General features: G+C 41.9%; 1 protein-coding gene across 1 annotated transcript in view; it reads right to left on the minus strand.

Moving 5' to 3' along the window:
* Acoxl (acyl-CoA oxidase like) overlaps positions 1-14,657 on the minus strand; it is a 291,722-nt gene that overhangs the window by 123,246 nt on the left and 153,819 nt on the right.

Raw genomic sequence — 14,657 nt, forward strand, 5'->3', positions numbered from 1 at the left:
TTTCACTTCTTAAAATCCTATTTCTAAGGTAGCAATTCACAGTTACCCAAGTGTTGTCTGTCTCCTCCCATAAAGAACTGGCCCTGGAGCACGTAGGTTCAGGTCCAGGCCAATGTGAGGGGGGTATGGCATATCTCTGGCCTGGGAGCTTTCCCCCTGCCAAGGCCTCTCTGCCTCTCCTCTGTCCTGCTTCCCTTTCTCATCTGGTTTGTTTCCTTTCTCACACTTCTCACTTCCTCAGCTGATTTCCTCTTTTTTTTTTTTTTTAAATTTCAGATTTCTGGCTTATCTGGATTCCCCCTTATTTATCTTACATCCTCACTTCCCCTTTCCCATCCCCCATACTGGCCATACCCGCCATACAGGATAACCCCCTTTCTCCGTTCTCAGTTCTCACTTCCCTTTTCCCACCCGCTGTACCCTCTGTGTCCACTGTACCGGATTTCCCCCTCTCTCAGTTCTCAGTTCTCACTTCCCTTTTCCCATGGCTCACACCTGGCTTCCTTGCCTCCCCCATATGCTTTACATTTCTCACTTCCCTTCTCCCACCAGCCACACCCGCCCTAAGCGATGTACCAAATTTCCCCCTCTCTCAGTTCTCACTTCCCTTTTCCCACCCGCTGTACCCTCTGTGTCCTCTGTACCGGATCTCCCCCTCTCTCAGTTCTCAGTTCTTACTTCCCTTTTCCCATGGCTCACACCCAGATTTCTCTTCACCCTTAGACGCTTTACATTTCTCACTTCCTTTTTTGTATAAGTCAAAGTTCCCACTTGTCTGGGCTCCCCTATCTGTTCATTTACTTTACAACTCCCCAGCACACACACACACTCTTCTTTCGTTTCCTCTTCCCATTTGTTTCAAGAGTCTTGTTTCCTGTTTTTCTCCTTTTCTCACCTCTCTTATTTGATTCCTCCCTTTCCTTTCTTACTTCCTTTTTTTTTTCTTTTTTTATTTCAATTTCCTTCCTTTTAAAAATTGTTTGGTGTGTGTGTGTGTGTGTGTGTGTGTACACCACAGCAGGTGCCCACAGAAGCCAGAAGAGACTAGATCCCACGGAGCTGGAGTTGCAGGCAGCTGTGAGGCACCCAACATGGGTGCTGAGAACCAAGCTGTACCCTTTACAAGAACAATGTGCTGAACAGTGAGCCACCGCCCCAGCCCTAAAAACATTAACCAAACCAAACAACAACTCCCTACCCTCAGTGGGACCTCATTCTTTCTTTCTTAAAAATGCATTTACTTTTATTTTATGTATATGACTGCTTAGCCTGAATGTCCACATGTGCACCATATGCATGCCTGGTACCCAGGGAAGCCAGAAGAGGGCATTGGATCCCCTTGAAAGGAGTTACAGGCAGTTATAAGTCACCATGTGAGCGCTGGGAACCAAATTCCAGTCCTCTACAAGAGCAGCAAATGCTCTTAACCACTGTGTCATCCCTCCAGTTCCTTAAACACACTTCTAAAATTGGCAGATAGCATATGATTTTATCATGTACAACATATTCTTAAGTATATACACACAGTGATACAATGCTAATTAACAAACACACCACCTCCCGTGGTTATTACTCCCATGGTAAAACCATATAACACCCACACTCTTTACATTTTTGAAGAATACAATGTATCATTATTAACTAATCTCTTAAAAATTCACTTCCTTTTTCTAGCTGTAATTCTATACCTTTAACTCCTGGTCTGTGGGTTTGGCTGGGGAGAGGGGGCCTTCTACAAGGATTTCAGTGTTACAGCTCTTTTAGACAGAATTTATTGAAATGGCTTGCACACGTATTTTACTTGGGGTGAATAAGGGCTATATAAACCTTGGAGAGTGGGAAGGGATTTTCAGGGTGAGTATGCATTTCCTGAGGGTTAAGGTACTAGGAACCTCTCTGTGGTGTTTTGAATATGCTTGGTCCAGGGAGTGGCACTATTTGGAGGTGTGGCCTTGTTGGAATAGGTGTAGCCTTGTTGGAGGAAGTGTGTCACTGTGGGTGTGGGCTTTAAGATCCTCATTCTAGCAGCTAGAGAAAGTACCCAAGGAGCTGAAGGGGTCTGCAACCCTATAGGTGGAGCAACAATATGAACCAACTAGTACTTCCAGAGCTCGTGTCTCTAGCTGCATATGGGAAGAGAGGCCCCTTGGTCTTGCAAACTTTATATGCCCTAGTACAGGGGAACTCCAGGGCCAAGAAGTGGGAGTGGGTGGGTAGGGGAACAGGGCGGGGGGAGGGGAGGGTATAGGGGATTTTCTGGATAGCATTTGAAATGTTAATGAAGAAAATATCTAATAAAAATTGAAAGAAAAAAAAAGATCCTCATCCTAGCTGCCTGGAAGCCAGTCTTCTCCTAGCAGCCTTCAGATGACGATGTAGAACTCTCAGCTTCTCCTGCACCATGTCTGCCTGCACACTGCCATGCTCCCACCTTGATAATGGACGGAACCTCTGAACCTATAAGCCAGCCCCAATTAAATGTTGTCCTTTATAAGAGTTGCCTTGGTCATGGTGCCTGTTTGTAGAAGTAAAACCCTAACTAAGACATCCTCACTGCATGAGAAGCATTCCAGGTGTTTGCCAGGCAATTTCTTGGGAGAAAATAAGTTGAACTTGTAATTTCACCAAAGGCTATGTGGCATCCCTAAGGTAGAGAATGTGGGGGTTGGGCTCCCCAAATAAGGTCAGACAGGGAGGAGGAATTTTCACTGGGAAAGGGAGTCCTCCATTTTGGGTGGAGCTCAAGGAACTGTCCAATCATGGTAGACTATGACCTTAATAGCAGGGTTTCCCAAAAATGCCTTGCTACCCCTCCCCATTAACTACCCCCAAGCTCTAGTAGGTACCATTCCACCCTCCACTTCCACGATACAAACTTTTTAGATTCTGCATGAGTCAGGTCATGCAGTGTTTATCTTTCTGTACCTGGATCATTATGCTCAACACAATGTCCTTCAGGTTTGTCTACAGTGTCATAAAATATCAGGATTGCATTCATTCTATGGACACACACATACACAAAGAAAATGCAGTATGTGTGTGTATGTGTATATACATTTGTGCATACAAAGATAAATGTTTAAATGATAAATGTCCCCCATAGGCTTTATAAGGGAACACTTGGTCCCAGTTGGCAGCATTTTGGGGAAGATTATAGAACATTTAGGTCCTAAAGTTTAGGAGGTGAGGTGGTCACTGGAGGTGGGCTTTGAAGTATGGCTATTATAAAAAATTATAAAATTATTAAAAAGTGGCATTGTCATTAGATGTGATCCGAGAGGATCTCTTGGTCCTTTTTCTATTACAATACAATATCTAAGACTGAGTAATTTATGTGTAATATTATATATGCACACATATATACAAACATACTTCATTCATTCATTGATGAATACATTGATTGTATACCTTGACTGTTACAAATAGTGACATAATCAAAATGGAGTGCAGACATACCTTCAATATAGTGGTTTTCTTTATTTTGGGCATATGCACAGTAGTGGGATTTCTAGATGACATTATGACACTACTTTTAGCTTTTTGAGCAACCTCTATTCTGTTTTCCTTAACGACTGCACTCATTTATTTACTTTCCTAGCAACAACATACAGAGGTCCCTCCCTTCCCACATCCTAACCAACACTTGTTATCTTCCAGCATTTTCCATAATAGTCATTCTTCAAAGCCCACTCCCAGTGACCACTTCACCTCCTAAACTTTAGGACATAATGGCTCTATAATTTTCCTAAACAGTGCCACCAACTGGGACCAAGTGTTCTCATATAGAAGCCTATGGGGGACATTTATTGTTTAGACAACAGCATCCAGCTGTCAGCTTGTTGCAGTGATTCTGCTGTTCCTGCCTCCTGGGCCCAGGGATTATAGGTGGCCAGGGCAACTGCCTGGCTTTCAAAGGAGTTCTGAAGATGCCAACTCCAGTCTTCTTGCTTGTGTGCCAAGTGATTCATCTACTGAGCCATCTTAGCCCTCATTTGCTATATTTAATTAGGGTTCTTATTTATTTATTGCTATTCATCTAAGCATTGGACATCTTTTCTCTTTGTGAAAATGTAATTCTTAAATATTTCCCCCATTCCACAGGTTATCTCTCTGTTGTTTCCTCTACCACACAGACATTCCCTAATTTGACAGGATCAGTTTGGCCTGCATTTGGTTGGGAGTGTCCTGAAACATCCTTGCTTAGGTGAATATCTTATATTTTCTATTATATGGTTTTATTGTTTGAGGGTCTCACTTTTAAGCTCTCTATCAATTTTGACCTAGGTTTTGTGTATAGTTAAAGATGAGGAACTAATTCAAGTATGTGTGTGTGTGTGTGCGTGTGTGTGTGTGTGTGTGTGTGTGTGTGTGTGTGTGTGTGTGTAGTTTCTCTTGGCTGACGAAGCTGCCCTCACTTCCATGGGTCCTTCACACATTTGTCACAAATCATTTAGCTGTAAGCACCTAAGTCTATTTCTGGGCTCTCCACTCTGCTCTGTTGTCTCTGTCTGGTTCGACGTGAGAGCCTTGCTGTTTGGTTACTATGGATCTGGAGTCATATAGTGGGGCTCACTGAGCTGTTGGTAACTTTGATTAAAGTTGCTTTGATTATTCAGGTTGTTTCTATGCCATACGAATGTGTTGTGTTCATTGCATTTCTACAAAGAACAGGGTTAAAATTTGGGCCTCACACTCTGGGTCCTGCGGACATTTTAACAATATTAATGATATTAATTATTCCAATTCAAGAGTATGAGCTTCATTTCCAGCTTTCTGTCTTCTTCAATTGCTTTTTACCAATGTTCTGCTGTTTTGTTTTGTTGTAGAGGTTTTTTTTTTTTTTTACCACTTTAGTTAAATGTATTCCTAGTCATTTTTGGTAGCTATTATATTTGAGATTGCTTTCTTTATTTTTCAGATAGCTTTGCATCAATATGTAGAAATGCTACTAATTTTGTGTGTTGATTTTATGTCCTGGGGCTCTATTAAATTCATTTGCAACTCTGTGAAATATTTATTGAGTATTCCATTAAAGGTTTTTGTTTTTAACCACAAGCCTGTCATCAGCAAACAGGATCAGTTTAACTTCCTTCTTTCCAGTCTTTTTCTTGTTTAATTGTTCAAGTTAAGTCTTCTATGCTATGCTGACTAAAAATAGTAAGAACAGGGTGCCTTCTTTTATTCCAGATCATAGAGGAAAATCTTTTTAACTCTCCCCTTTACAGTTGTTAACTATGAGTCTGACACATTGATTTCATTGAGTAGAAGTAATTTTCCTTCTATGCCTAAATTTGTTGATTTTTTTATCTTGAAGGGATGCTGAATTTTGACAAGCACTGTCTCCTTTGCATTTATGACAATGACCTGTGCTGTTTCTGTGTATTCTGGTGATGTGATATCACATTTATTGATTGGCATCCACCCAACTAGCCTTGCATCCTTGTAATGATGAAATGAATACCACTTGGTCATAGTATATGATCTTTTGATGTACTCTTTGCTTCAGTTTATTCTATAGAGGATATTTTCGTCTATAGATGTATCATGCATACCCATGTGTCCACACATACACACACACACATCATGAATACATATTGGTATTTGTAGTTTGTATCTATACATCAATAACATGATTGTGAATCAATCTTTTGGTTCCTGAGGGATTCCTACTCTTACAGCACCTTAGGGCTTTATTATAGAGCAAAAATTTTCTTCCTTCTATTTGGGCATCCCAAGTGGGGCATTTGTTTCTCTATTCCTGGTGGGGTTTATAAGGGGAATGGGAATGAAAAAGGGAGTAGGGGAAAGAAAAAGTCATCCTCCAAAAGTAAGTAAAATTTTCCGTTAGCTGACTTCACTCTTAATAAAACAACAGCGAATGAAGGGAAGAAATGTGGACTAAACGCACGCCCCAGAAGCCTCAGTGGGTAACGCAGCCCAGAATCTCATCTGTGAGAAGAGGGAACACGTTGGGTGGATGTGCTACCCTCTCTCGGCCCTCTGGGTTACATCGAGCAGCTCAGCAGCTAATTGTGAATGCCACTGGGGTTATGTCCCATTTCATAGAGAACCCATGAAACAGATTTTATGATTCAAGCTCTGCATTTTGAAAGTTTAATATTTTCCTGCTGTTCTCAACATCTCTGAATTTTTTTTTACTGGATGATTACATTTAATAAATGTATCAGAACAAATTAGAAACAGGCCTTTGTCCCTCTTTTTAAACAAACTGAGGGTAAATTTTGTTAATTTAAAGAAGAAACAGATGCAATCAATCTTAACTTACTCATTAAGAAAGGGCCAATGAAACACACAAAGGAATAGAGCTCCTCAGCCAGGGGAGCTGTCTTAGAACTGTGTTAATATTGTTTCTGCATGCCTCCATCATTCACTCCTAGGCCAGAGGAAAGAGTGTGGAGATTGACCGTAACTCTTCTGGAGACAGCCACATCTGGGCTGAGTCTTCTGAATCCAGAGCGGGTCTCACAGAGTTGATGATGAGCTGGCCCACTGAGCTGGCTCTGCCCTCCATGTGTTGAGGCCTCTTGTTATGGAATTGCATTCTCAGAACTTAGGAACTGGCAAGGGCCAGAGGATATTCCTTCTTGAATTCTGTCCCCAAATGCCTGCCTTGTGTTGTGGATACCAGGCTGTCTATAATGAATCAGACTTTTCCCTGCCCTCAAGAAAGACAGAAATCAGTGGGTAGACTAATAAAATAAAATTTATCATTAAAAATCTGTGGTAATGGGACTGGGGCAACAGATAGCCCCAGTAAAGTAATTGTTGTGCATATGCTCAGACCCAGGTTAGATCCCCAGAACCCACAGAAACAAACAAAATAGCAGGGTGTGTTTGTACTGCCCCCACTGGGAAAGCAGAGACAGGTGAATCCTTGTCCTACTTGGCAAATGCCAGGCAAGTGAGAGATGCTATGTTAATAAGACAAAGGTGGACAGTGCCAGAGGAACAACATCCAAGGATGTTCTCTGGCCTCCATCATATACATAGGCACAGACAGACAGACAAACAGACAGACAGACACACACACACACACACACACACCCTGCAAGCATAGAAGATCTGGTGTGAGTCAGGGACAGTAAGAGAAAGGTGAGCAGGTGACATGTACCTAGAGTCTTAACTACTCAAAAGAGAGAAGCAGGAGGATAACTTGAGCCTAGAACTCAAAGTATATAAGCTAACTCCAATATTTCAATAGACAAACTGTTTTCCAAAACAGTCTCCCTGCTCCCCTGCTCCTCTGCACCCTGAGACTACCAGTGTGCAATGGCCAATTGTGGATAGGGGACCCTCAAAGGAACACATTCAAATTTGTATTAAAGTGAGAGTCAGTGTGACTTCCCAGTGGACTGGTCTCAATGGTCGTGGGACATAGGGAGTCTAGAGATGTGAAAAGTCTGGCATGGAAACAGTTCTTACCTTGGGAAAGGATTTAAAACTCCACAAAGAAGTGCAATCTAAGTGGAAAGGAAGACTCCAAGCAACCTCAAGAGGTTAGACAGAAGGAGACTGGCAGAGGAGATAACAGGACAGAGAGAAGCTGGCTGCACAGCACAGAATACAGAGAGAAAGGGACACCCATGAAAAGGAACTCTACAATCAAGAATGCTACTATGGTCTAGAGTTGGTAAGTACCCTTTGAACTGAGTCACTGGGAATACATGGAGACTTAAGAAAAACAAGCCAGAGGAGAGAAAGGCAGATTTGCTCGGGATATTCATCTCTGCCAATGCAGCAGCACAGATACGGTTGTCAAAATTGTTCTAGTAGGAATTATCACAAATATGCTAGAGAAATGTCTTTGAAATGGACAAATCAGGCTGTCAGCAATACTCAAAGATAAACAAAGGTCAGACCTGACTTCAGAGAGGGCAGCCAGTGCTAGGCCAAGCAGCAGGTTCAAAAGAGTCAACTGGAATGAGCTAGCCTTCTGAAGACCACCACTTATGATGATAAACTACCCCCTCCATCCATGCCCACCCAAGACGATGGGGGATTTGTGAGCTGTACTCCAGCAGAGGTGGAGTAGAGTATGTTCTCTGAAATTCCAAACCATAGCTCTAGGGCCTGAACCATACCCCTACCTTAGAGCACATTAGGGATGAAGGGAGCTACTATCTACAAATCAAAGATTTAATTCACCAGGAAGATAAGGTAACCCTAACTGTGTGATCATCTAATAACATAACTTCAATGTGATCAGAATCTGAGGTTAACATAGTTATAGGCGCCATTAGCCAAAAATCTTGGGCTTGATCACCTAGGAGACTGCACCAGAAAATAGCATCCATGCCTTTGAGGTGGATCCTGAAACTGACCACACGCAATGCCACAGTGTAGGTCATGACAAAGTTTTGAAAGTCTGTGCTATACTGGCTGTGTTCTCTTACCGTGGAGGAATTAAACCGGAAAAAAAAAAGAATAAAGAATATTCATTCTTATTATATCAACAAAAAGAGTAACTGAGATAATGACGGCTTATGCAATGGTTAGTCCTAATCTGAATGGTCTGGATTTGAACCTGAGACCTATCTACTCAGCTGTTCTGTGGTGTTGAGAAAATTAATGAAATGCCCAGTGCCCTGTGTTTCACATACCCAATATGGGGGTCATACTAGCTCTACCTTGTATGGCTGTTGTCAGCATTAATGTAAGTAATGCCAAGTGCAAATATGATGGCTCATAACACAAATTAAAGATTTAATGACATTCAAACATTTCTTACCATCTTTAAGTATCAGCCATTAGGAAATTAAAAAACACTCGAGAAACATATGAGTCAGTAAGCCATAGTGGAAGTTAAAATATACTTCGAATTAATAAAGTTTTCTACATTAAATCACAACTAATAATGTCAAAGCAGTATTTCAGAAGGGAAGTTGTAGCATTAAATGTTTATAATAAGAGAGACGTTAAGGAAATTAATAACCCTTAAATTAAGACACTGGAAGAGGGCTGGGAAAGCAACTCAATGGGTGATGGGAACCAGGATTTGGATCCCAGAGCCACACTGCATGCATACCCACTAAGCTGTAACTGGCTGTAATCCAAATCCTGGGTTACAGGTGAGCCGAAATGCTTTTATGTGGGTTCTTAGAATCCTGAAGAGACAGGGAAGCCCCAACAAACTGCCTAGCCAGACTAGCTGAAACAGCCCTGTTAGTCTTGGGCCTCCACATGCATGTACACATGTGTACACACCATACATACATATGCAAAAAACCTTAACTACAAAAAGTTTTCGGAAGATACTGTAAGTAGGAAAATAAACTCCAGAAGATGGAAAGAAATACAATAATAAAAATCTACAGACCACAAGGGAGCTAAAACCATCCAGTGGAAGAAAGACAGCATTTTCAACAAATGGTGCTGGCACAACTGGTTGTTATCATGTAGAAGAATGCGAATCGATCCATTCCTATCTCCTTGTACTAAGGTCAAGTCTAAGTGGATCAAGGAACTTCACATAAAACCAGAGACACTGAAACTTATAGAGGAGAAAGTGGGGAAAAGCCTTGAAGATATGGGCACAGGGGAAAAATTCTTGAATAGAACAGCAATGGCTTGTGCTGTAAGATCGAGAATTGACAAGTGGGACCTCATGAAACTGCAAAGCTTCTGCAAGGCAAAAGACACCATCAATAAGACAAAAAAACCACCAACAGATTGGGAAAGGATCTTTACCTATCCTAAATCAGATAAGGGTCTAATATCCAATATATATAAGGAACTCAAGAAGGTGGACTCCAGAAAGTCAAATAACCCCATTAAAAATGGGGCTCAGAATTGAACAAAGAATTCTCACCTGAAGAATACCAAATGGCAGAGAAGCACCTGAAAAAATGTTCAACATCCTTAATCATCAGGGAAATGCAAATCAAAACAACCCTGAGATTCCACCTCACACCAGTCAGAATGGCTAAGATCAAAAATTCAGGTGACAGCAGATGCTGGCGGGGATGTGGAGAAAGAGGAACACTCCTCCATTGTTGGTGGGATTGCAAGCTTGTACAACCACTCTGGAAATCAGTCTGGCGGTTCCTCAGAAAATTGGACATAGTACTACCGGAGGATCCAGCAATACCTCTTCTGGGCATATATCCAGAAGATGTCCCAACCGGTAAGAAGGACACATGCTCCACTATGTTCATAGCAGCCCTATTTATAATAGCCAGAAGCTGGAAAGAACCCAGATGTCCCTCAACAGAGGAATGGATACAGAAATTATGGTACATTTACACAATGGAGTACTACTCAGCTATTAAAAAGAATGAATTTATGAAATTCCTAGCCAAATGGATGGACCTGGAGGGCATCATCTTGAGTGAGGTAACACAATCACAAAGGAACTCACACAATATGTATTCACTGATAAGTGGATATTAGCCCAAAACTTAGGATACCCAAGATATAAGATACAATTTGCTAAACGCATGAAACTCAAGAAGAATGAAGACCAAAATGTGGACACTGTGCCCCTTCTTAGAATAGGGAACAAAACACCCAGGGAAGGAGTTACAGAGACAAAGTTCGGAGCTGTGATGAAAGGATGGACCATCTAGAGACTGCCGTATCCAGGGATCCATCCCATAATCAGCTTCTAAACGCTGACACCATTGCATACACTAGCAAGATTTTGCTGGAAGGACCCAAAGATAGCTGTCTCTTGTGAGACTATGCAGGGGCCTAGCAAACACAGGAGTGGATGCTCACAGTCAGCTATTGGATGTATCACAGGGCTCCCAATGGAGAAGCTAGAGAAAGTACCCAAGGAGCTAAAGGGATCTGCAACCCTATAGTTGGAACAACAAGATGAACTAACCAGTACCCCAGAGCTCTTGTCTCTAGATGCATATGTATCGAAAGATGGCCTAGTCGGCCATCACTGGAAAGAGAGGCCCATTGGACTTGCAAACTTTATATGCCCCAATATAGGGGAATGCCAGGGCCAAAAGAATGGGAATGGGAGGGTAGGGAAGTGGGGGGCGGTATGGGGGACTTTTGGGATAGCATTGGAAATGTAATTGAGGAAAATATGTAATAAAAAAAAAAGTCAAAAAAAAAATCTACAGACCAGGAAAACCAGATGCACTGAAGAGAACAGAGAGATTATCACCTAAATAATAAATGCAAGGTAAGTTCAGAGGATAAGAAAAACAAATGTCTGTAGGAATGACAGAGGAGTCAGAATTACAAATACATCAGGATTTAAAAGGAGAATGGGAGTTGTGAATGTTCTGCCAGCAAAAATGTGAAACTGGAAAGAAATGAAAATTAGAGAAAAACAGAAATTATCAAAACAGACCTCCAAAAAGAAAATCACTTATAGCCACTGAAGAAACAAAGCTGTGTTCTCATGTGTTCTTAGAAAGAACCCACAAGGCACAAATTCCGTAGACAGTCCCACAACACCCAGAGGAAGCTCCACTCCCAGGCGCTCTAACATGCCCAGGATCACAGGATCACATGATCCCTGGAGCTTGGTCACACCAGGATCTCAGGGTCCCAGAGGCAGCTTGACTCCTAGGAACTCTGACACACCCAGGATCTCAGGATCACAGGATCCCAGAATCACAGGATCACAGGATTACAGCGACAACTGGACTCTGAGGAGTTCTAACACAAGGATTACAAGAAGGACAGGCTCCAGTCAGATATAGCCAAGGCAGGTAGCACTAGAGATAACCAGATGGCGGGAGATAAGTGTAAGAACATAAGCAACAGAAATCAAGGTTACTTGGCATCATCAAAACCCAATTCTCTTGTTGGTGGGATTGCAAGCTTGTACAACCACTCTGGAAATCAGTCTGGCGGTTCCTCAGAAAATTGGACATAGTACTACCGGAGGATCCCGCAATACCTTTCCTGGGCATATATCCAGATGTTCCAACCGGTAAGAAGGACACATGCTCCACTATGTTCATAGCAGCCTTATTTATAATAGCCAGAAGCTGGAAAGAACCCAGATGCCCCTCAACAGAGGAATGGATACAGAAAATGGGGTGCATTTATACAATGGAGTACTACTCAGCTATTAAAAAGAATGAATTTATGAAATTCCTAGGCAAATGGATGGACCTGGAGGGTATCATCCTGAGTGAGGTAACCCAATCACAAAAGAACTCACACAATATGTACTCACTGATAAGTGGATATTAGCACAGGAACTTAGAATACCCAAGATATAAGATACAATTTGCTAAACACATGAAACTCAAGAAGAACAAAGACCAAAGTGTGGACACTTTGCCCCTTCTTAGAATTGGGAACAAAACACCCATGGAAGGAGTTACAGAGACACAGTTTGGAGCTGAGACGAAAGGATGGACCATCTAGAGACTACCATATCCGGGGATCCATCCCATAATCAGCCCCAAACGCTGACATCATTGCATACACTAGCAAGATTTTGCTGAAAGGACCCAGATATAGCTGTCTCTTGTGAGACTATGCTGGGGCCTAGCAAACACAGAAGTGGATGCCCACAGTCAGCTATTGGATGGATCACAGGACCCCCAAAGGAGGAGGTAGAGAAAGTACCCAAGGAGCTAAAGGAATCTGCAATCCTATAGGTGGAACAACAATATGAACTAACCAGTACCCCCCGGAGCTCGTGTCTCTAGCTGCATATGAATCAGAAGATGGCCTAGCCTGCCATCAGTGGAAAGAGAGGCCCATTGGTCATGCAAACTTTATATGCCTCAGTACAGGGGAACGCCAGGGCCAAGAAGTGGGAGTGGGTGGGTGGGGGAGTATGGGGGGGGACTTTTGGGATAGCATTGGAAATGTAAATGAAATAAATACCCAATTAAAAAAAAAAGAATTGGGAACAAAACACCCATGGAAAGAGTTACAGAGACACAGTTTGGAGCTGAGATGAAAGGATGGACCATCTAGAGACTGCCATATCCAGGGATCCATCCCATAATCAGCCCCAAACACTGACATCATTGCATACACTAGCAAGATTTTGCTAAAAGGACCCAGATATAGCTGTCTCTTGTGAGACTATGCCAGGGCCTAGCAAACACAGAAGTGGATGCCCACAGTCAGCTATTGGATGGATCACAGGGCCCCCAATGGAGGAGCTAGAGAAAGTAACCAAGGAGCTAGAGGGATCTGCAACCCTATAGGTGGAACAACAATATGAAATACCCAGTACCCCCTGGAGCTCATGTCTCTAGCTGCATATGTATCAGAAGATGGCCTAGTTGGCCATCAGTAGAAAGAGAGGCCCATTGGTCGTGCAAACTTTATCTGCCTCAGTACAGGGGAACGCCAGGGCCAAGAAGTGGGAGTGGGTGGGTGGGGGAGTATGGGGGGGACTTTTGGGATAGCATTGGAAATGTAAATGAAATAAATACCTAATAAAAAAATAAAATTAAAAAAAAAACAATTTTCCCACCATAGCAAATCCTGGATACACCATCACACTGGAAAATCAAGATTTGGGTCTAAAAATCACTTCTCATGACAATGATAGAAGACTTTAAGAAGGACATAAATAACTCCCTTAAAGAAATACAGAAGAACAGAGGTAAACAGGGGGAAGCCCCTACAGAGGAAACACAAAAATCCCTTAAAGAATTACAGGAAAACACATTCAAACAGGTAAAGGAAACAAACAAAACCATCCAAGATCTAAAGATGGAAATAGAAATAATAAAGAAATCACAAAGGGAAACAACCCTGGAGTTAGAAAATCTAGGAAAGAGATCAGGAGTCATAGACGCAAGCATCACCAACAGAATATAAGAGATAGAAGAGAGAATCTCAGGAGCAGAAGATATCATAGAAAACATTGACACAACAGTCAAAGAAAATGCAAGAAGCAAAAGCCTCCTAACCCAAATCATCCAGGAAATCCAGGACACAATGAGAAGACCAAACCTAAGGATAATAGATATAGAAGAGAGTGAAGATTCCCAACTTAAAGGGCCAGTAAATATCTTCAACTAAACTATAGAAGAAAAGAAAGAGATGCCCATGAACATACAAGAAGCCTACAGAACACCAAATAGACTGGACCAGAAAAAAAATTCCTCCTGTCACATAATAATCAAAACACCAAATGCACTAAACCAAGAAAGAAGATTAAAAGCAGTAAGGGGGAAAGGTCAAGTAATATATAAAGGCAGACCTATCAGAATTACACCAGACTTCTTGCCAGAGACTATGAAAGCCAGGAGATCCTAGACAGATGTCACACAGACCCTAAGAGAACATAAATGCCAGCCCAGACTACTATATCCAGCAAAACTTTCAATTACCATAGAAGGAGAAAACAAGATATTCCATGACAAACCAAATTTACACAATCTCTTTCCAAAATCCAGCCCTATAAATGATAATAGATGGAAAACACCAACACAAGAAGGGAAACTACACTCTAGAAAAAGCAAGAAAGTTATCTTTCAACAAACCCAAAAGAAGATAGCCACACAAACATAATTCCACCTCTAACAACAAAAATCACAGGAAGGAACAATCACTTTTCCTTAGTGTCTCTTAACATCAATGGGCTCAATTCCCCCAAAAAGATATAGACTAACAGACTGGATATGTAAACAGGATGCAGCATTTTGCTGCATACAGGAAACGCACCTCAGTGACAAAGATAGACACTACCTCAG

The sequence above is a fragment of the Mus caroli genome, unplaced genomic scaffold (assembly GCF_978045245.1).
Source record: "Mus caroli unplaced genomic scaffold, Mus_caroli_1 scaffold_2, whole genome shotgun sequence".
Lineage (NCBI taxonomy): Eukaryota > Metazoa > Chordata > Mammalia > Rodentia > Muridae > Mus > Mus caroli.